General features: G+C 47.4%; 2 long non-coding RNA genes across 3 annotated transcripts; one reads left to right on the top strand and one right to left on the bottom strand.

Moving 5' to 3' along the window:
• Positions 1-6,891: 6,891 nt before the first annotated feature.
• LOC125715215 (uncharacterized) lies at positions 6,892-13,176 on the bottom strand. Its single transcript, XR_007383962.1, has 3 exons — positions 12,736-13,176; positions 12,176-12,308; positions 6,892-9,069 (listed from the first exon to the last, which is right to left on the bottom strand). It is a non-coding gene; the product is annotated as an uncharacterized LOC125715215 (long non-coding RNA).
• LOC125715217 (uncharacterized) lies at positions 7,303-7,853 on the top strand. 2 transcript variants are annotated; one of them, XR_007383966.1, is made up of 4 exons: positions 7,303-7,415; positions 7,465-7,561; positions 7,658-7,754; positions 7,804-7,853. It is a non-coding gene; the product is annotated as an uncharacterized LOC125715217 (long non-coding RNA). The 2 variants fall into 2 exon arrangements; XR_007383967.1 differs by adding an exon at positions 7,562-7,657 and having other exon boundaries at positions 7,407-7,512; positions 7,707-7,754; positions 7,804-7,851.
• Positions 13,177-21,031: the final 7,855 nt, after the last annotated feature.

Genomic DNA, 21,031 nt, shown 5'->3' with positions numbered 1-21,031 from the left:
TACGAAGCACCCACCATGTACAATGACAGCCTAAACTTAGAAGCCTAGTTACCACCAGGTCACATGACTCCATCACATATCTGTTGCTAACAGATGCCCCCCCCCCCCCCCAAATGCAAGGAGGCTTTTTGGTGCCAAGAGGACTAGGCACTATTCCATGAAGTGCCGTTAGCCTGGCATGCCCCACCTGAAAACACACACACACACATACACAGTGCTGCTCTCATCCTGAGGTTCAGACCTCAGTCTGCCCCCTACCCCCCCCCCCCCCCCCCAGGTCCCCGGGACACCTTGGCCTCCTTCTCCAGACGCAGAACATCTCTGCCAGGCCGCTGAGCCCTCGAACCCCATCCCTCACGCCTTTCATCCGTCTCTGCCCAGTTGATCTGAACAGGGGCTGCTTGTGCAGTATAACAATGACTAATTTAACAGGCACCCACTGAGCGTTAGGAGGACAGACCAGTTCCATTGTGTACACGTCTAAGATGAGACAGGTGGGCCGTTTAAAGAACAAATACAAGCTTTTAGACTATTTACTTAGAAGTACATTTTTATTATGTACTTTAGCTGTAACACCGGGGATGTTCTGTGTTAGCAGTTGTCTGCATATCAACATGCCATCGCAATATGAATGCGCTCACTCACCGTGGCTCGTTAACCTGCTTCCACTTAATGACATCTGCACGCATAGGGGACTCTAGAATTCGTTCCCAGGGGGGGCAAGGTGAGATTTTTCGAGGGGCGGGTGCACGACCAATGGGAAGGCTGGTCCCCTCTATAGATTTGTCATTGGTGATCGTTGGTGCATTTAGCTATTCAAAAAGGAAATACTTTCAGCCGCTCGGTACTCAGGTACCCTAACCTCCCCCCCAGCCCCTCCTCAGACCCCCCCCCCCCCTCGCATGGTCCTGATGCCGGATCCAGATAAAAAAATTTGAAGAAAAAAAAAAATAGTGAATGCATTTACTATAACGTATTATTACGCATTGATATGACTGACACAAGCTACATGTTCAAATATAATTAAATTTAATTAAACTTCAAATAACATTCAAATAGCATTTTAATGTGACGAATAGGGTGAAATGACCTATGCATGTCAGTGGACAGCTGGCTGTTTAGGAATGATAGGATTTTAGTGGGGATTCCTCACTGGGTGGCTGGGAGGGTGAGAATGCCTGTGATTGGAAGGGCTTCTGTCCATATCCCAGGGCCGGCGGAGTGACGTCATCATCGGGCCCCTTGAGCGACACCCTTAATGCTCATTTGCTCCAGGCACCATCTGACCCCACCTTCTCAATTGTGCGTCGCTCGGGATAAAAGCATCTGCTAAATACTTACCGAAAACTGGACATTTTCCAACTTAAAAGAACATTGCGGTCCAAACGCAGAGGCGGAGCATCTTCACAACAGCAGAAGAACATGGCGGCGGCGCGGATGGCCCCGTGTGACCCACGCGGGGCGGGAAACGTCGCAGGCGAAAGGAGCGAGCTCCGAGCGGCGGCGGCTTACTAATTACAAAGCGCCACCTGTGGTGATGTTGTTGAAGAGCGGGCGAGGCTGGCGGGGTGATGCCGCAGCACCAGCAGCCGCCCCAGCTGCCACGGTGATGTATAGGCCTGATGCGGGGCAGATGAGCGATTAATTAGGTCTGTCCCAAAACGGCGCCAAGGGGGCACTTCTGTATGGCTGACTGAAGATGAGCGAAAGCCGCATTTGTCTTCATCCTTGGTTAAAGGCGTGGAAAAATAAAGATGCGATTGATTTGACAAACCTTCAAGGTACGCAGCTTGCGTTGTTTAGAAGCGTCAGTAGAATCAAAGTGAAATTAATTGGTTCACAACAGACAATAGATTCTTTCGTCTTACCCATTATAATTCTATCTGTTATGATGTTGCCTTAGCAAGAGCCAGTGTAAATGAAAGGACCGCCCCTTTAATGTTTTTCAGTTTGCAGACACAAAAACATTAGCTTTCAATCATATTGGTTTACACCCGAGGTGTTCAGGCTGAGAGATTATTATACACCATGACACCAGCAAACTGCATGTGCGTGCTTTGCCTGCATGCCGACACGCCATCGCAATATCTCTCGCAATACAAACATAGCCATCGCTGACTTTACTAATCAACCTGCATCTTTGTCAGCCCCCTAATTGTTTTCATTTATGAAATATGAAGGAAAGTTCCGGTGTGAGAGACACAGGGGACGCCACACGAGTACGTGCCACTCCAGGGATAGGGCGAGAAATGCCTCGCAGTACAAAACGTTTTTCGTTCCCATCAGCAACACCAGCTTGGCCGTGTGTTTGGGAAAGAGTGATATTTATTTACTGCCGCTTAACCTTCTCAAATGACTCTTACTAAGGCTTTTATTTGTGAATTCGAGGTTTAGAAACCCACTCGACCGGGTGTGATCACGTGAGAATATCAGTTCTCGGCTTGTTTGCGGATAAACGTGGGGTTTCATTAAATGACAGAATTTATCTGCAGGTATGTTTATAAAGAAGGTGCAGAAAGCAGAGACCCTGAGATATTGAAAGAGGGGGAGAGGCTGATCTGCCCCGCGCCCCCCCCCCCCCCCCCCCGCCCATCCCCTCCCCGCTCACAGCACCAGCCCTCTGGGTCTATTTTGGGTTTCATTTCAATAAGAGGCAGTGCTTCGGCGATATTGTTTCTCGGGGCCAGGCTGGAACATGGCCGGGTGAGGTGGCTGCGATATTGCAGGCTATCGGGAGGTGTGTGGTCACAGTGTAGCTCGGAGCAGACATTTCAAGATCCTGTATATCAGGGCGCCGATTGAAAAGCCAAATATCCATGTTTGCTTCAGAAATGTATTCATTTTACATAGTATGTGTACACAATTCACCAAATATACATATAACTATGCACAACTTTACTGGGTCCTTTTGAGAGATCTTAACCGTACCGAAAAAAAAATGGAGAAAATTAAAAATAACGACATAAAAGAAAGAAAATTATTAATCAACGGCAAGTCGAAATGAATGCCAAATCTGTACTAGTCAGTAAGACAACCAAATGAATGGCTGCAAGACAAAAATCCCTTAAGCTCAATTTCATCAGTAAATGATGTCTTCTGAGTTCATACTAAAAAAGGCACAAATCATATTTTTACCAAAAACGTCATTATACAGCCTAAACGATCTTACCTAACAGAGCTCTTAATCTTAAGCGGATCAATTTCAGATTGGAAATGTTATAGTTTTGCGTTTAACAGCGTTCAAACTGTTGTGATCTCAAACATTCGGAAGCGTCTCTTTATCCCGTGATTCAAAATGTCATAATTCACCGTTAATATGTCTCCTGGTCCTGACAAGTCCAATCTCTTTCCTTTATTTATTTTCACGAGCGTAATAAAAGATTGTAGCTTATTGTCCCCGAAGTCCATGTAAAATGTTCAAACGGGAAAACGACGGTTTCCGCACAATGGGCCTCCCTGCGATGGAGATGAAATATTCGAGGCGGGAGATATGGCAGCGCAGGGAGGTTATTAAGCGAGGGTCCTGCACGCCTCACTGCGAAGTGATGTATTCCTGCCAGGGACCAAAGCGCCAGAATCCTCACGTCATAATTCCCGCTTGTTCCCGGGAATTGGCTCTAGGTGTCTGTCTGTCACCGGAATTGACAAGAGCCCGTGGCTGCTTGCTGCTGAAACGCTGATCTTGAACTTCTCATTCTTATCCCGAAAGTAAAAAATAAAAAGAAGGTTCTTGGGGGGGGGGGGGGGGGGGGGGGCTGGTGTTAACAGGGGGGGGGGCATTGGGTTCATTAACATATTGAGACTGAAGTCAGCGCTCTGTGGCGCCGTGGTGGCAGACATTTACAAGGCTTCCTGTCCTGTATTAATTTGTTGCATCACGATTCCAATGACAGACAATGAAAACACTGAAGCGGGGGCTCACCTGTGACGTCAATTCACCTGCACACATAGGGGGCGCTGTGCCAACTGTATGGTGTTTGCCTTCCGTATCTTGGCTGAAGTGGATTTCAGATCTGTGCCCCACCCCCCAGGACACCAGGCCGCTTCTCAGGAATAAATTCCCATCAGCCACTGCGGCTGCTTGTGGGGCCGCTCATGGTCCTGCGGTGGTGAGTTTAGAGAGACTCTCCTGTCTGTCCGTCAGCTGTGCGATACGCAGCTTATTACTGGGAATTACTGCCCCCATGTTGTTTCTCCCCCCCATCCCTCCCCCACAGTCTGGAAACACGTCTGACCTTTTCAGACGGCCAAAAGTGTCAGTGTTACCGGCAGCTTTCCGGATCTCTTCATGATGGTTGCGGAACTGCAAAGTCGGAAATTGTAGACCGAAGCTGAAATCGTAGACTGAAACCGAAATTGTAGACTGAAGCTGAGCTGAGACCATAGCAGGATCATGGTTTAACTGGGTTTCTCCCTCATCTGTGGCTCGCGGACATCACCAGGCTATTTACCGAAACGGAACAGAAACACGCGGCTGTCTGAGCTCTCTGGTGCTCAGGGTGCTCATGTTCAGTGTGCTTAAATCACTCCCACGTGAAAGTGAAAAACGTTTCTCATCGTGCGTGTATCTGTCCAGCAGCGAGCTCAAGTGTCTCTCTGCAGACGGAGAGGACCGCAAGGTGTCCCCACCTCCCCGCGATGGCCGGTTCTGCTCGGCGGGACCGTGCTCCGTGTTTTTCCTACCTCCGCCGTCTCTTTCTCAGTCATATTCCTTATGAATGAACCCACTCGTCTTTCCAGGCGAATTTCAGAATCTCTCTACTGGGAAACCATAGGCTCTCTCCTTTTTTTCCATTTCCATTTTTTCCCCCAGCTTTGGCCAATTAACAGCAGACTTTTTGGCAACAAACACATAATTAATTGAAACATTTAATTAACCATTAAAAACCAGTGGTAATTAACACCTTTCTCCTTCCCGCTCCAAAGCTGTGGTGGAAAAATCTATTAAGGGTTTAAAGCCGTCTCTCCTTGTCTGACTGGAACCTTTATTCTAACCCTATAAGCAGATTGAGGGACTAGCAAGCAGCCGCACAAAACAGCCCCCAGGTATGCGAGCACAATGCTCCTGTGTGGATCTTCACACCAAGGCCAGGGCCTCAGGCAGACTTCTGCCTTCCACAGGGGAGCGACTTTCAGCGCCGGCTCCGCATCCCTGGATTATCCCCACAACACCAACATATCATCTGGCTTTAAAAGCGCAGCCCCTCTGGCTAAAGCCGCATGCTAAATTCTCGGCGTCTCTTATCCGCCGGTTCAGCCTCCTCGTCCGCCAGGCCGGCCGCCTCCGGCTCAGGCCTTCTCTGGGTGAAGCACCGGCCTGGATTAGCTGCGAGCCAATAGCTGAGGGGCAGGATTAGCGGCCCAAGCCGTACTCTAATGCTGCCTGCCTATAATTAATGGCATTATTAATAGTCTACCTAAAAAATTCATTAAAAAATCCATTAAAAATAAATGTGTTTTACATAAGACTTTGCCCCAGGTAATAAAAAATTGAGAAAGATAAGGAAAAGAATTGATTGTTAGCTTTCAGGTCAGCAAAAGACTAGGCCACAGTTCAATCAGTTTAAATTAAAATGCTGCTAAATATACACATTCATGTTTTTTTTTATTCTGAAAAAAACGACAGCAAACAACAAACGTACAGAGCCGGATTTCACACCTGAGCAGGACCATGGCGAGCAGGGTCGACGCTCTTAATGAAATCATCCCGCTTTGATTTGTGCGCTCGTTACAGCGCTGAGAGATGGTCTGTTTTCTGTGCTGCGGCATGCAGATGGAGCGTGTCGGGAAGAGCCAGCCAGGCTGCTCCGGAAATGCGGCCGCGCAGCCTGAAAGGTCGCAGAAACACACGGCGAGTTTAGCAGGTTGTGGACTGCAGAACGGCGCATTTCGGATGTGTGGCGAATGCTTGGACCAGAACCAAGAGTTCATTTGAGGCTCAAGTCAAATTGCCTCTTTTGAGTCATTAAAGCACTTATTTCTGAACTATTTTTGAAACTGCAAAGTCAATCATTGCCCCCCCCCCCCACCCTCCACTCCCCCCCCCCAACATGCCTGTACACATATGATAATAATGACTAATAAGTGCATTTGAGAAGGAATTTCGTGGAGAATAGCTTCTGGGCTTTTGGTCTATTTCCGACGAAGGCTCCAACCACATCTTGTCATTTAAAATCATATTAGTTTTAATGGGGGTTGCCATTTTCGAAGGTAATATTTGATTAATTCTCCATCATTTGCAGAGGAAACCTAACAGGAGATAATTAACAATCAGCCCCAGTCACCTGATATAGGTGAAGCACAACTGAGGGCTTCAGACACAGCAGTCCTAACACTAGAGAAACATACAGGGGTATTTATGATTAATTACTTACACCAAACTCAGCAACATGGGTATGCCCCTTTTCCTTATAATGGTAATAATTTGGGCAGAAATATTGTATGGAAGTATTAAAAAGCATATCAAGTTGTTGTGTCTGTTTTAGTACTGAACAGTATCTAAGAATAATGTGTAACGAAAGCTTCTGACACATGGACGGTTCTTAATAATGTTTTTTTCATGGCAATGTGTTGCCCGGTGATCGTTTTCATTCCTCTGAATGGTTTATATTTATGTTTTATTGGCTTTTTGCCAAATTAGCCTTAGTGGATTTGCTCAGATTTCAAACAAACAAACCGCTGGAAATATAGATATAAAGGAAAAAAAAGTTTGTTTTGCTCCTTTGGTTTAAAAGTGCACTACAAAGGAAGTACAATGCTGTTATTTCAAAGTAGATTTGGAATTTCAAACACCAACCCTAAGGACCCTGAACAACGAGGACAGAATAGCAGACTAACATACAATTGAAAATCAATATTTTTAATGAATTAATAATTTTATTAAACACACCGTATACAGATATATATTTTTAAATATTTTAAATGTATTTTGAACTAGAAAAGCCACTTGAAATTACATCATCTGCGGCGTCTATAAACTGCATCATGTACTTTGTTTACCATATTTGCATATACCAAACAGGGCTAACTGACACCGAATCGCATTAATGACCTATAACTGGAAGTCTATTGTTAGGATGAAACCACAGCGGTCACAGAGACAAGGTTAGACAGACGGTGTCGTATGGGTAGTCACAGCGATCACTTCAGATCTGGTTGTCCTGGAAGAGATCAGCATGTCAACTTCTGCAGTCAGATCTGCCTACGTGGAGTAAAGATCTCATTGAAAAGAAGAAACACTCTATAAACGGAGATGGGTCACAGGTTAGGAGGTACAGGACAGAACATTCTACAAACACAGAACAGTCATAGGGTAGGAGGTACAGGACAGAACATTCTACAAACACAGAACAGTCATAGGGTAGGAGGTACAGGACAGAACATTCTACAAACACAGAACAGTCATAGGGTAGGAGGTACAGGACAAGAACATTCTACAAACACAGAACAGTCATAGGGTAGGAGGTACAGGACAGAACATTCTACAAACACAGAACAGTCATAGGGTAGGAGGTACAGGACAAGAACATTCTACAAACACAGAACAGTCATAGGGTAGGAGGTACAGGACAGAACATTCTACAAACACAGAACAGTCATAGGGTAGGAGGTACAGGACAGAACATTCTACAAACACAGAACAGTCATAGGGTAGGAGGTACAGGACAAGAACATTCTACAAACACAGAACAGTCATAGGGTAGGAGGTACAGGACAGAACATTCTACAAACACAGAACAGTCATAGGGTAGGAGGTACAGGACAAGAACATTCTACAAACACAGAACAGTCATAGGGTAGGAGGTACAGGACAGAACATTCTACAAACACAGAACAGTCATAGGGTAGGAGGTACAGGACAAGAACATTCTAGAAACACAGAACAGTCATAGGGTAGGAGGTACAGGGCTGAACACTCTACAAACACAAATGTTAGCACTTTTTTATTCAACAGGAAAGTCAATTTATCAAAAACCTGAAAGAGAGGAACAGTTATTATTAGTATAGGTGATTGACGTACGGCCGCGAATAGCTAGTTTGACTTAGATGGGGAGGTGATTTTCTTTGCCTGCTCATCAGATTAAATGTATAGGAGCTGGGCGTGAGGCTGGGACTTTCTCACAGGCTTCTCAGGTTATGGACTCAGGAGGACAAGGACCTAATTCAGACAAAAAGCCTGCAGGGTCAGACACCAAAGACTAGTCCTTTATAGATTTGACCACCTGCAGGTTCAACAGTACAGCGTGCTAACCAATCACACTGACACGTAGCGCCAGGTGGGGACACGCTGTCATAACCAGCGGGTCACAGGGGTGCTCAGCTAAGCAGCTATGCATGTATCAGCAAAAGCAGCCCCTGGCGATGCACAATCCCGGCTAAATCTCCAACACCGCTGTACGATTTTTCGACTCATGAAAAAATTCAGTGGGATTTTAGCTCTCGGTCTGCCTCGCAGGGGCTGCGAGTTTGGAATATAAACTTCAAGTAATCCGGAGTCTGAGGTGAGATAGCCAGCAGACATGTATGTATACATATATCACAAAAAACATCCTGTTTTATACATCAAACTGCACACAGACACATAAATCTGTAGCGGCCATATTCAGAAGTATTCACGCAGATGTATGACCAGCAGATGTGTGACTTTAGTATTTTATCTGCTGTGAATAGTTTCAGAAACATCTAAAAACATCATTTGGTCTGCTTGATTTGCAGTGCATTCGGAACTAAGATATCAAAAGTCCAACGATGGTAGATGTGGTAGCTGTGTTTTTGGTTTGGCTGACCACTGCTCGTCCTGTACTCCACTGGTCATGTGACATCATCGGAGCACCAGCAGTGAATCTGCTGGAATGTAACACCTTCAGACACATGACGGTGGCCCAGAAGTAGGGGTGTATCGATATGCTAGGACGCCACCACAGACGTGTCCTGACCCACTTAGATGCCCGTCGCTGTCCGTGCAATTAGGAGAAACTCATCCCGTATCTTGAGGTCATCGTCGTTTAAAACAGCTATCTGGACACTGGAGGTCGATTCCGTCTGGATGTACTCCATCTTCATATAGCTCTGCCGGAAAAGTGACAGATTCCGGATAAATCTGACACTCCTCCTCCATTCATCTCTCTGCAGAAACAATTACCTAAAACATGCTCACTTCACGGTCCATTCAGTTTGGATTATCGCAGTGACCGTCCTGTGAATGACCGTGTGACCGCTCTCAGAATCTACTGAGTGATTGGCTGCTCTCTGCCAATTAGCTTAACTCTAGCGGTCGCCACTGCCTGGAGGCAAAAGAGTTTTTACTATTTCAAATCGCTGTCTATCAAACCAGCAGCTGGGGAAAACACACCAGTTAATCCCATATCTGTTTTTTTTTAAAATAAGTTCAGGTTTTTCAGATCTGTTTCTGAGTGTGAACGCCGAAAGCCATTGCAGCGAAGCCCCAGATTGCATCCAATAAGATCATGTGACCTGACATAACCCCGCCCCACTCAGATCGTTTACTAACCGGAGTGTCTGAAGGATCCCCAGTCTGGCCAGGCCTCATACTGGGCGAACATCTGTTAGCTTCCCACGCGGTTTTGTGCCGGGATCAGCGTACCGACACGCCCTGGCCCTTGTTCTCCGGCGGACCCCGTGAAATGTGAACACATGGAGCCACTCCCACCACTGGCCAGCACACGCCAGTTCTTTAATTTCAGAGGTCCAAGCTGAGACTCAATTATTATATCACATTTATTTAGCAGATTTTATTTTATCCACAATGACGTACATATTTTTGAGAAAGCGGAGTTGAGGGCCTTGCTCAGGGGCCCAACGATGACATTGCTCTACCGATCCTGGGATTTGAACCACCAACCATCTGATAACAGGTACAGCATGCCTTGAAACAGCATACAGTTCTGTGACCCTGACTGAACTACTGAGTTGATATATTATAAAACTGGATTTGCTGATGTAAAATGATAACTGCAGATTATTCCTGTACATTAGTCCTCAGTTAAGATCACATCAGAAATAATGCTTCAGAAAGGGGGATTCGAGAAAATTAATGAAACACAATTCAGGGCACATAATGGCCAGATTAAAGGCCTCTAAATGTCCAGGGGTGCCCCACACTGGTGGGGGGGCTGCGTGGTGCGCGGCTGCCTTTAGAGCTTGCTTCTCAGAGATCTGCACTTCCGCACCCATTACTGTGTCTAAATACACGCTCTGAGCCCAGCGTGCGTCTTTTTAAGACGTGACACGGCGCGCATGAAATCATCCGCCTGTCCACCTGAGGCAGGGAGTGTCTTTATGGAAATTTGAAAGAGAATCGCAGGGATAATGTCATATTTGGGGTCTGCGCTTGTGGCTGTGTTCATGCTCGCCGTGACCAGGCTTGGGAAGCCGCTCCGCATGCTAATACCCACACAGCATCAGCTGGGCACCACAAGCAGGACAGCCTCTCCTAGGGGGCGCCGCTGAGTGGGAACGACGCCCCGACGAGGTTCACTCGCAGGAAAGGCATTTCAGAGCTTCCCTCACCAGGTAAAGAAGAGAAGAGACACGTGGATGGACAGCGGGGGGCACAGCCAGCGGGTTACTGAACACAATGCAAGTCAATACTTTCAATGTGCTTATTTGCCAAGCTCCGCCACTTACCGACCACCCCCCACCCCCATTTTGAGAAGAGCCTTCAGCCCACATCTGATCTGACTGCTTAATGATGTGGTGTAATTCCCTACTCCAAACCACTGACACTCCCCACGTGTCTGTTCTGATTATACGCTGGACCCGCCCCCCCGAATTGACTGCCCCGTCTAAGAAAAACGTCTTTATAGGTCACTGCCGATGCCATGTGGAGCAAAGGAAAACGGACCAGGCCGACCAATCAGAAGCATGTAGGTCAGCGACGGTCAGCCTGACTTGCTTCCCGCATGGGTGTCCTCATATGGACCGGCCCGCCTTATCTCGCTCTCACTACGCTCTCCCAAACGCACATGGTGGTTGGCAAACAGACCCCCACCACTGAGTCTACAGCAAAGGTGTGGGGGCAGGGGGGGCAGGTCAGGGACATTTACAGCACTGTCAGCCGTAGGACCACGTCACCTACAGTGTTTATAACCACCAGCCCCTCTACTCAACACATTTATTAACACTCATACGTGGATGTTAATTAAACTCAGTGTGTGAGTGGGGTGGGGGGAGGGGGTGCATGGCTCATTGGGTTAGGACACTGAGATCAGGTTACTGGTTCAGATCCCAGGGTCACCATAGGGCCCTTCACTCTAGTTGCTCCAGTGACTGGCTGCTGCGTGACCTTGCTTCCTCCAGAATGTACATTGCATTGGCTAATAGCATCTGATTAATAAATGAACATTTCTACCCGGTGCTGCAGTTTGAGTCTGCAGAAGGTCGAGCTCTACCGGATGTATTTATCTCACAATGGCGGTGCATGGGTAGGGGACCTTTCAAAACCTTTTATACACACCATACTGACATAAAATCATAACAAAGGCATCTTCATGCATGTCTGTGCCTCTAAGAAATGAATGAAAGACAGTTTCGTTTAAAGTGGACAATGTGAGGCACGTGGATGAGGCCAATAACAGTGTTTTCTTTATAAATTTAAAATGATAAAAGACACATATATATAAAAGTATAGCACATGCATATACATATATTAGTTTTTACCTGGGGCAGCCCCATCACTTATAGTGTTAGAAAGGCACCTCATCACCTCAGTCAGGCATTCAGACCCAGAACGTACAAGAACAAGCTAATCAAAATATTTTTCACATAACAGTAACCATAAATATTTAGTATAACATTTTACCTATTTTAAATAACTTGTTATAATAAATTATTATAACTAGATGTCTGCATCACAGAAATATATCACGCTGATTATCTAAGTGACAATCTATCACAAATTACCAGCAAATAAATACCGACGTAAACAGAAACACCTTCACCAGGATGGAACAAGAAAGGCATCGATCATCTTGTCATGTAGTCACCATTATCACGTTTTTCTCCAGGATCACTCTTACTTTTTAGATATGAAGGACTAAGCATAATTACGATCTGGCATTCTTGCATAATGATTACACAGATAATGGATACTGCTGTCATGTTTAGCAGCAAGTGAGATTTGAATGAGTGACAGACTTACAGCACTTGCACTTACAGATGCGTGACGCAGCTTTCGCGTGAACTGAAGCTCCCTGCCAGCGACAGCGCAGCATTGGGTTGTTCTGACGAGTTGAGCTGCCTCTGGAGACTTGCTGTCGAGCCTTTCTGCGCATGTGCAGTTCCACCGTCTTGGGGTTAGGGTTAGGTTTTAGGGGTTAGGGTTAGGGTGATCGATTAGCACTACGGTAGCCTATCTCGAAGTAGCTCAACTCTACGCTGAGGCTAGAGAGATGCAGGTGATTAGCAGCAATAGAAACCATTCTTATTAAACAGCTAATTTGTTAACAGTCACCTGCAGAAACAGCACTGCATACCGCACTCGTTAAACGGCGGCGTTGCTGTCAGTCACATAGTTTAAATAAACCAGCTACACCCATCGGAAATTATATTTGATGGGACGTGTTATCGCCCCTCCGCTTTCATCGCGCGGCGATTGTGATTTGTATGCTTCTGTTCCAGCACATTAATCAGCTTTATTTTCCGTATCAAACCTCCCCGTGTTTGTTTTGTCACGGCGGAAGCTCAGCATGTTGTCTTATGTTAATTATACTTTACCTGTGATCGGACACAGGCTTTAACCTGCACAAAAATTACAACCTGGCACCAGGGGAATGATAATTAAAGTTAGATTAACTGTCCTTCCTGTTTTCTCTTCATCGCAGCCCTTGACACGCGGCATTGATATGGATGACGTAACCCAACTTTCTATGCCGGGGAAATATATTCGTTATTAATGAAGGTGTCACTTCCCTAATATGGGCTCAGTAATGGCTGACCAGTAGAGCAGGTTTTATAAAACAACTACGTGCTTAAATAACATAACATTCACAGTTATGTTCATAGGTTTTACATATTTGAAAAGGTTCACATAAAATTTTGCTGGGGCCAGTTAAGACTGAAGACATTAAGCTGATTGATGTTTAGCTGTTAGCGCGAACGACCGCATTTCCTGCAGCTGTGAAACACCGCGTCGTTCAAAATGTGATGTACATTAATACTTTATTTACCAGGATCCGATGAGTGGTACTAATGTTAAAAATTAAACTAAGCTAAAATGTAATTACAGTGAGTTTGGATTATGTTCACACGTGTCTAAACGGTTTCCTTTTTTATTTACTTTTAAAACATACTCATTAATTTTATTGGTCTACAGAAAAGTCTTTCAAAAACCATCCCTTTGATAAAACGGCTATTTAAAGTTAACAACGGCAGACAAATAGCAATTATATCCAAACTCACACATGACTGGAGTAAGTAAAATTTTACGATTATATGTAAAACTCTTAAGGTTAAATAAGCTAGGTAAATGTTTGTTTTTCCATGGGAGAGAGTCCACAAAGAGTGATTAACCAACATCCTTTAGGGAAAAAATATGTTAGTTTTTTAAATAATATAAAACTCATAAATATTTGCACATTTTACAATGCTGTAAGATAAATAATAAAACGGCAAAAGGTCTTAAGGTTTGTAATCATTGTCAAATCGAAGCGCAGTTATGAGAAAAGCCCCGACAAAGGCACACACCTCCACAAACTGAATGAGACGGCCTTCAGCACACATTCCAGGGAAATAAAAGCCAGCCTTGTCAGCTCTGGAAGCTAAAGGAACATCACAGCACTCAATAAAAGCTTTAACGCCACCCGGACTGTTTAAGGACCATCTGCCCCGTCCCCATTAATGTGGTCACTTCAGCTCTATTGACTGTCACCTGGTACTGGGCTCACAAAGCTGTGTGTCCATTCATTGTATTGTGTAGGCCCCGTGCCCACTGTGCATAAAACCGATAGTCTGCTTCCTACACATTCTCCAAATTGTGCTCATTTAATGTGACTCTGAAAAGCTCACTTGAGCCAGCTCGTTCCAGGGGGGGGGGGACCATAAATGTCCACAGCTGATGTGGTCCCTTCTTCCTAAAGCAAACATCGCTGGAAGTGGGAGTTTCCGTCCATCCCCTGCACTTCCCTCAAGAAAAACGCGAGGGAATGCAGATCGTCACCCGCATCAACAGCCGGCCCCAATATGGACGCCATCGAGCGATGGCGCCGACAGAAGGTAGTGTGTGCGTTAAGTTACCCTCTGCGGTGTGGATCTGAATCCAAGCGAACTGCTGAAGTTACACATGTGACTTCCTCAGAGATATAAATTCCTCCACTCTGCCTTCCTATCGCTGCATTTTAACATTTTTACACATTGACATTTTTTACAGAAAACAGTTCTAGAAATATCCCCTAAATGCAATATACATATATTAGGTAGCTGCCTGCGATTCCGGAATTTGTATTACATGCTGTTCACATTTCATGCCTGTTCACAGAACGGCAATGTACAGCTTCAGGAAACATGACAGAACGCCGTCAGGGGTCTCCCTCAGAAATGTGTTGTGTTAGTATACCTAGAAAATCACAAGAGAGGCCACAAAGCAGGGTTTAAAAGAAAAAGATGGTTATAAGAATTATTAAAAAAATTAATTAAAGCAGGGTGTCTGATTTAAAATGTGCCAGAAATGGGTGTCATTTATTTGTTTTTAAATTATCATTATTTTATTGATCAAATATGTGTCAAATGTTTTTGGGAAATTTGGGACTGGTGTGTTCATATAGCCATACGTGTGAAATGAGTCTTCAGGCAGGAAAACGGAGCTTCACGCTGACTTCATCACCGGAGTTCGGGGCCGAACATTTCAGCTCCCTGTGGTTCCACGTCTTCATTTCTGGTGGGGGAGCTGCTGCACAGGGCCGTGTGGGGGCCGCTTCCTGCAAACAGGCTTCTGCTGCACCCTGGTGCTGTGAGAGGAAAATTCTACTAATGGCAGAAAGGGGCTTTTGTCACAGGACACAAACGTAGCAACAATGGAGCCAGAATCACCAGAACACTAGGGCAGGGGCAGGGGAGCGGGCATGAGGGTGGGGGGTGCGTTACGGTCGGGTTCTGGGGGCAGCTTTTGGGCTGGGAGCCCAAACCCAGGGACCGGCGTTTCCTTATTATGTAAAACGGTCATTGTGCTACACAATGGAATTGGTCACACATTCCTGCGCTGTCCCTGGGTCACCGTGAGCCGGCTGGCATGGGGGGGGCACGGGGTGCTGCTGCGAGCACCTGCCCCAGCACAGCACCGCGGGACGGCCCAGGCGTGTGCCCCCCCTCCCCCCACCCTAATCTGTCATGTTTCACACAGCTTGTTTAAGAGGCTGGCCTCCCAAGAGGTGGGGGGAAAATGGGGGGATGAGGGGAAGGGGGGGGCGATGGGGGACAGGGGGTGATGGGGGACAGGGGGTGATGGAAACAGGGGGACTGGGGAGACTGGGGGAGGAACATGGAACTGGAGACCCAGGGACAGGCAAATGGGGACGACTTAGTTACAAGCAGAGAAATTACACAGTGCACAACAGGTAACATTATTATTATTATTATTATTATTATTATTCAGTTTCATCCAGAATAAGTGGTTGGAAGATGGATGGATAGGTAAATACTTTACACTTTGGATACATTAATGTTTTACATAAGAGCATTTTCTTATTTATGCTAAATAATTACCAAAAAATTGCACAATAAAGCATTAAAAAAATATTTTAGGAAAATGGCAGTGAAATTTCAGAAAGTGTCTTTTCTCCCCCATAATTCTAAGCACATGTGCCGAGCCCATATGTCACAAAGCAGCGAGATACGTTTCGGGTAAAATAGTCTTATGGCGCTGCTGACCCATAGCCCATAAAAACGGGAAAGCACAAGGTGAGCACGGATCTGCGCGGAACGCCTTTTCCGTGCCTCGGGGCATCTTGATTCGAAACATTCCAAACCAGGAAATTCATGCTTCCCCACTCAGATGTTTTCATTTTCATAATAATGGGGGGTGGGGGGTAAACAAAGAGATGTAAGAGATGTGATGCAGATACTTTAAGGGGAAAAAGGGGCGATAGAAAGTGAGAGAGGGTAGAGGGAATGTTGCCCCCATCTCACGGGACATCAGCCCGGAAGAATGGGAAAGGGCGCAGGGAAGATTCCCAGGATGCCTGTCAGCTATACATGGGACAGGATGGTCCCAGATGCTGCGATCCTACAGTAAACAAGCAAACAATCCCTGTTGCTGTGTGGCAGGACAAGTGGGGGAGAGGTGTCACTAGATGGCATCATTCTGACACGGTTAAACTGCCAAGCTGGATAAATCATGGACATCTGCTCGCTCCCCTCTGTGTGGCATCAGGGGACGTCTGAGGATGTATATTCTGTGGTGTCCCCTCACTGCTGTCCCCTCTGTGGTGTGTTCTCTGTCCCCTCACCGGTGTCCCCTCACTGCTGTCCCCTCTGTGGTGTGTTCTCTGTCCTCTCACCGGTGTCCCCTCACTGGTGTCTCCTCTGTGGTGTGTCCTCTCACCGATGTCCCCTCACTGCTGTCCCCTCTGTGGTGTGTTCTCTGTCCCCTCACCGATGTCCCCTCACTGCTGTCCCCTCTGTGGTGTGTTCTCTGTCCCCTCACCGGTGTCCCCTCACTGCTGTCCCCTCTGTGGTGTGTTCTCTGTCCCCTCACCGGTGTCCCCTCACTGCTGTCCCCTCTGTGGTGTGTTCTCTGTCCCCTCACCGGTGTCCCCTCACTGCTGTCCCCTCTGTGGTGTGTTCTCTGTCCTCTCACTGGTGTCCCCTCACTGCTGTCCCCTCTGTGGTGTGTTCTCTGTCCTCTCACCGGTGTCCCCTCACTGCTGTCCCCTCTGCGGTGTGTTCTCTGTCCTCTCACCGATGTCCCCTCACTGCTGTCCCCTCTGTGGTGTGTTCTCTGTCCTCTCACTGGTGTCCCCTCACTGCTGTCCCCTCTGTGGTGTGTTCTCTGTCCTCTCACCGGTGTCCCCTCACTGCTGTCCCCTCTGTGGTGTGTTCTCTGTCCTCTCACCAGTGTCCCCTCACTGCTGTCCCCTCTGTGGTGTGTTCTCTGTCCTCTCACTGGTGTCCCCTCACTGCTGTCCCCTCTGTGGTGTGTTCTCTGTCCTCTCACCGGTGTCCCCTCACTGCTGTCCCCTCTGTGGTGTGTTCTCTGTCCTCTCACCAGTGTCCCCTCACTGCTGTCCCCTCTGTGGTGTGTTCTCTGTCCTCTCACCGGTGTCCCTTCACTGCTGTCCTCTCTGTGGTGTGTTCTCTGTCCTCTCACCGGTGTCCACTCACTGCTGTCCCCTTTGTGGTGTGTTCTCTGTCCTCTCACCGGTGTCCCCTCACTGCTGTCCCCTCTGCGGTGTGTTCTCTGTCCTCTCACCGATGTCCCCTCACTGCTGTCCCCTCTGTGGTGTGTTCTCTGTCCTCTCACCGGTGTCCACTCACTGCTGTCCCCTTTGTGGTGTGTTCTCTGTCCTCTCACCGGTGTCCCCTCACTGCTGTCCCCTCTGCGGTGTGTTCTCTGTCCTCTCACTGCTGTCCCCTCTGTGGTGTGTTCTCTGTCCTCTCACCGATGTCCCCTCACTGCTGTCCCCTCTGTGGTGTGTTCTCTGTCCTCTCACCGGTGTCCCCTCACTGCTGTCCCCTCTGTGGTGTGTTCTCTGTCCTCTCACTGGTGTCCCCTCACTGCTGTCCCCTTTGTGGTGTGTTCTCTGTCCTCTCACCGGTGTCCCCTCACTGCTGTCCCCTCTGCGGTGTGTTCTCTGTCCTCTCACTGCTGTCCCCTCTGTGGTGTGTTCTCTGTCCTCTCACCGATGTCCCCTCACTGCTGTCCCCTCTGTGGTGTGTTCTCTGTCCTCTCACCGGTGTCCCCTCACTGCTGTCCCCTCTGTGGTGTGTTCTCTGTCCTCTCACCGATGTCCCCTCACTGCTGTCCCCTTTGTGGTGTGTTCTCTGTCCTCTCACCGATGTCCCCTCACTGCTGTCCCCTCTGTGGTGTGTTCTCTGTCCTCTCACTGGTGTCCCCTCACTGCTGTCCCCTCTGTGGTGTGTTCTCTGTCCTCTCACCGGTGTCCCCTCACTGCTGTCCCCTCTGTGGTGTGTTCTCTGTCCTCTCACCGGTGTCCCCTCACTGCTGTCCCCTCTGCGGTGTGTTCTCTGTCCTCTCACCGGTGTCCCCTCACTGCTGTCCCCTCTGTGGTGTGTTCTCTGTCCTCTCACCGGTGTCCACTCACTGCTGTCCCCTTTGTGGTGTGTTCTCTGTCCTCTCACCGGTGTCCCCTCACTGCTGTCCCCTCTGCGGTGTGTTCTCTGTCCTCTCACCGATGTCCCCTCACTGCTGTCCCCTCTGTGGTGTGTTCTCTGTCCTCTCACTGGTGTCCCCTCACTGCTGTCCCCTCTGTGGTGTGTTCTCTGTCCTCTCACTGGTGTCCCCTCACTGCTGTCCCCTCTGTGGTGTGTTCTCTGTCCTCTCACCGGTGTCCCCTCACTGCTGTCCCCTCTGTGGTGTGTTCTCTGTCCTCTCACCGGTGTCCCCTCACTGCTGTCCCCTCTGTGGTGTGTTCTCTGTCCTCTCACCAGTGTCCCCTCACTGCTGTCCCCTTTGTGGTGTGTTCTCTGTCCTCTCACTGCTGTCCCCTCTGTGGTGTGTTCTCTGTCCTCTCACCGGTGTCCCCTCACTGCTGTCCCCTCTGTGGTGTGTTCTCTGTCCTCTCACTGCTGTCCCCTCTGTGGTGTGTTCTCTGTCCCCTCACTGCTGTCCCCTCTGTGGTGTGTTCTCTGTCCTCTCACCGATGTCCCCTCACTGCTGTCCCCTCTGTGGTGTGTTCTCTGTCCTCTCACTGGTGTCCCCTCACTGCTGTCCCCTCTGTGGTGTGTTCTCTGTCCTCTCACTGGTGTCCCCTCACTGCTGTCCCCTCTGTGGTGTGTTCTCTGTCCTCTCACCGGTGTCCCCTCACTGCTGTCCCCTCTGTGGTGTGTTCTCTGTCCTCTCACCGGTGTCCCCTCACTGCTGTCCCCTCTGTGGTGTGTTCTCTGTCCTCTCACCAGTGTCCCCTCACTGCTGTCCCCTTTGTGGTGTGTTCTCTGTCCTCTCACTGCTGTCCCCTCTGTGGTGTGTTCTCTGTCCTCTCACCGGTGTCCCCTCACTGCTGTCCCCTCTGTGGTGTGTTCTCTGTCCTCTCACTGCTGTCCCCTCTGTGGTGTGTTCTCTGTCCCCTCACTGCTGTCCCCTCTGTGGTGTGTTCTCTGTCCTCTCACTGGTGTCCCCTCACTGCTGTCCCCTCTGTGGTGTGTTCTCTGTCCTCTCATCAGTGTCCACTCACTGGTGTCTCCTCTGTGGCTATGAGATTTGGGATCAGAAAGGTCCCAGCTCTCCCAAAGAGCACTCTTCGGGTTTATATTATTCATTTTTTATTTTGCTCCTCAAAATTATACAATGACAATGTTTAAAATGACCTAAATATGTCCACATATAGATTTCTAACTTGCAAGTTTTTTTGTACTATCTGTATTTGGTTGTAGTTAAATATTTTGGAGCAGGGTTACATGGATTTGGATGGAAAAAAAACATTGACACATATAAAAATAATCCTGTAAATGAATTACGAAAAATTCATTTTAATGCTTAGCCGGTCGCAACCTTTGTATTTACTTTTATTTGCTTATATTTTGTATTGGTTCTCGTACTTATTTGTTTAGGTTCTACATATTACAGAGATGAAATTGGCTTTTAAAACACCCGTTTTGTTCCTTTCATTTAATTTCATTTCATTTCATTAAAATGCCTTTAAAAATTTGCAATGAATAAAGAAAAGCAGAGTGAAAACAGCTTCTCTATAAGAACAAAGACAGCCATAGCTATTGACGAAAGAGCGTTAAACAGCCCGGCGCCTGTCACTCCCCCGTAAAAAGTCCCGGATGCGCTCGACCCAAACGCCAACGGCATCACCACACCACACAGCCGCCCTCTAATTGTCCTGAAATATTGCTACATTCCTCGCCCTGTTGCCAGGGGCACGCCTCTGGGCTACATTAATATTTCTAATAATCGGGCCTCTCTGCCCACAACTTCGGCCACCGCCCCCCACAGCTGCCCATGTTTAGCATCCTGTAATAGGATTTGCTGTTCATGGGATAAAGCTCAAAGCAGTTACTGCCGTCCCAGGAAGCGCTGATTGATCTGGCGTTGAGGAAATGGACTAGAAATCACCATTAACAGGTACGTCTTGGAAGGCTGGGTCGTCTGTTACACCAATACCACTATTAAGTCAGCAAATCTAATGGGTGTCTAATTGGCATATATTTCCCTGTTGATCCTTCCTTTACTCAGTCGTCAATGGAATTGGACGGCTGGCCTTTAGCTGTGTGAGATACTTAATGAAGTTTTGCAGATGGTCTCAAACAGGCAAATCTCACCCACGTGTTAATGAGGTATACCCTTAAAGGGATGTATGTTTTAACCAGTAAAGGGGAGCCTTTCATATTTGACTGAAAATCCACATCAGTCATCACAGAAGATTTATATTTTTGCTGTTTCTCAAAAAAATATAGATGACAATTATCAATAAATTATTTTAGTGTAATATTCATATTTTTCTATGTGCAATTCTTCCAGATTGCAAATAAGCTCTTTTCAGTTGTATTAACAGAAAACCTTACTAGGGATTTAGATGTTATTCTTTGGGTTCATAACTGATTAAACCAAGAGTTTCTTGTTATCTGTGTGTGTGTTTGAGCATGTGTGTGAGTAACACGGGGACAATGGATGGAGCAGTTGGAGGAAACGGATCCCACTGGATCCCACAGAATCCCACTGGATCCCGCTGATAGATGCACTGCTGATATTTTTGACGGATCCAGTTACTGATCCAGCCAACAGACACTGTGCTGATCCCGCTGATGCATGTAAAGCTGATCCTGCCAACGGACCCCCCGCTGATTCAGCCAATAGAAGCACTGTTGATCTAGCTGACGTTCGAGCTGCTGATCC

This window comes from Brienomyrus brachyistius, chromosome 19 (genome assembly GCF_023856365.1).
Source record: "Brienomyrus brachyistius isolate T26 chromosome 19, BBRACH_0.4, whole genome shotgun sequence".
Lineage (NCBI taxonomy): Eukaryota > Metazoa > Chordata > Actinopteri > Osteoglossiformes > Mormyridae > Brienomyrus > Brienomyrus brachyistius.
The sequence above is the reverse complement of the archived record's forward strand: the minus strand, read 5'-3'. Positions and strand labels throughout refer to the sequence as shown.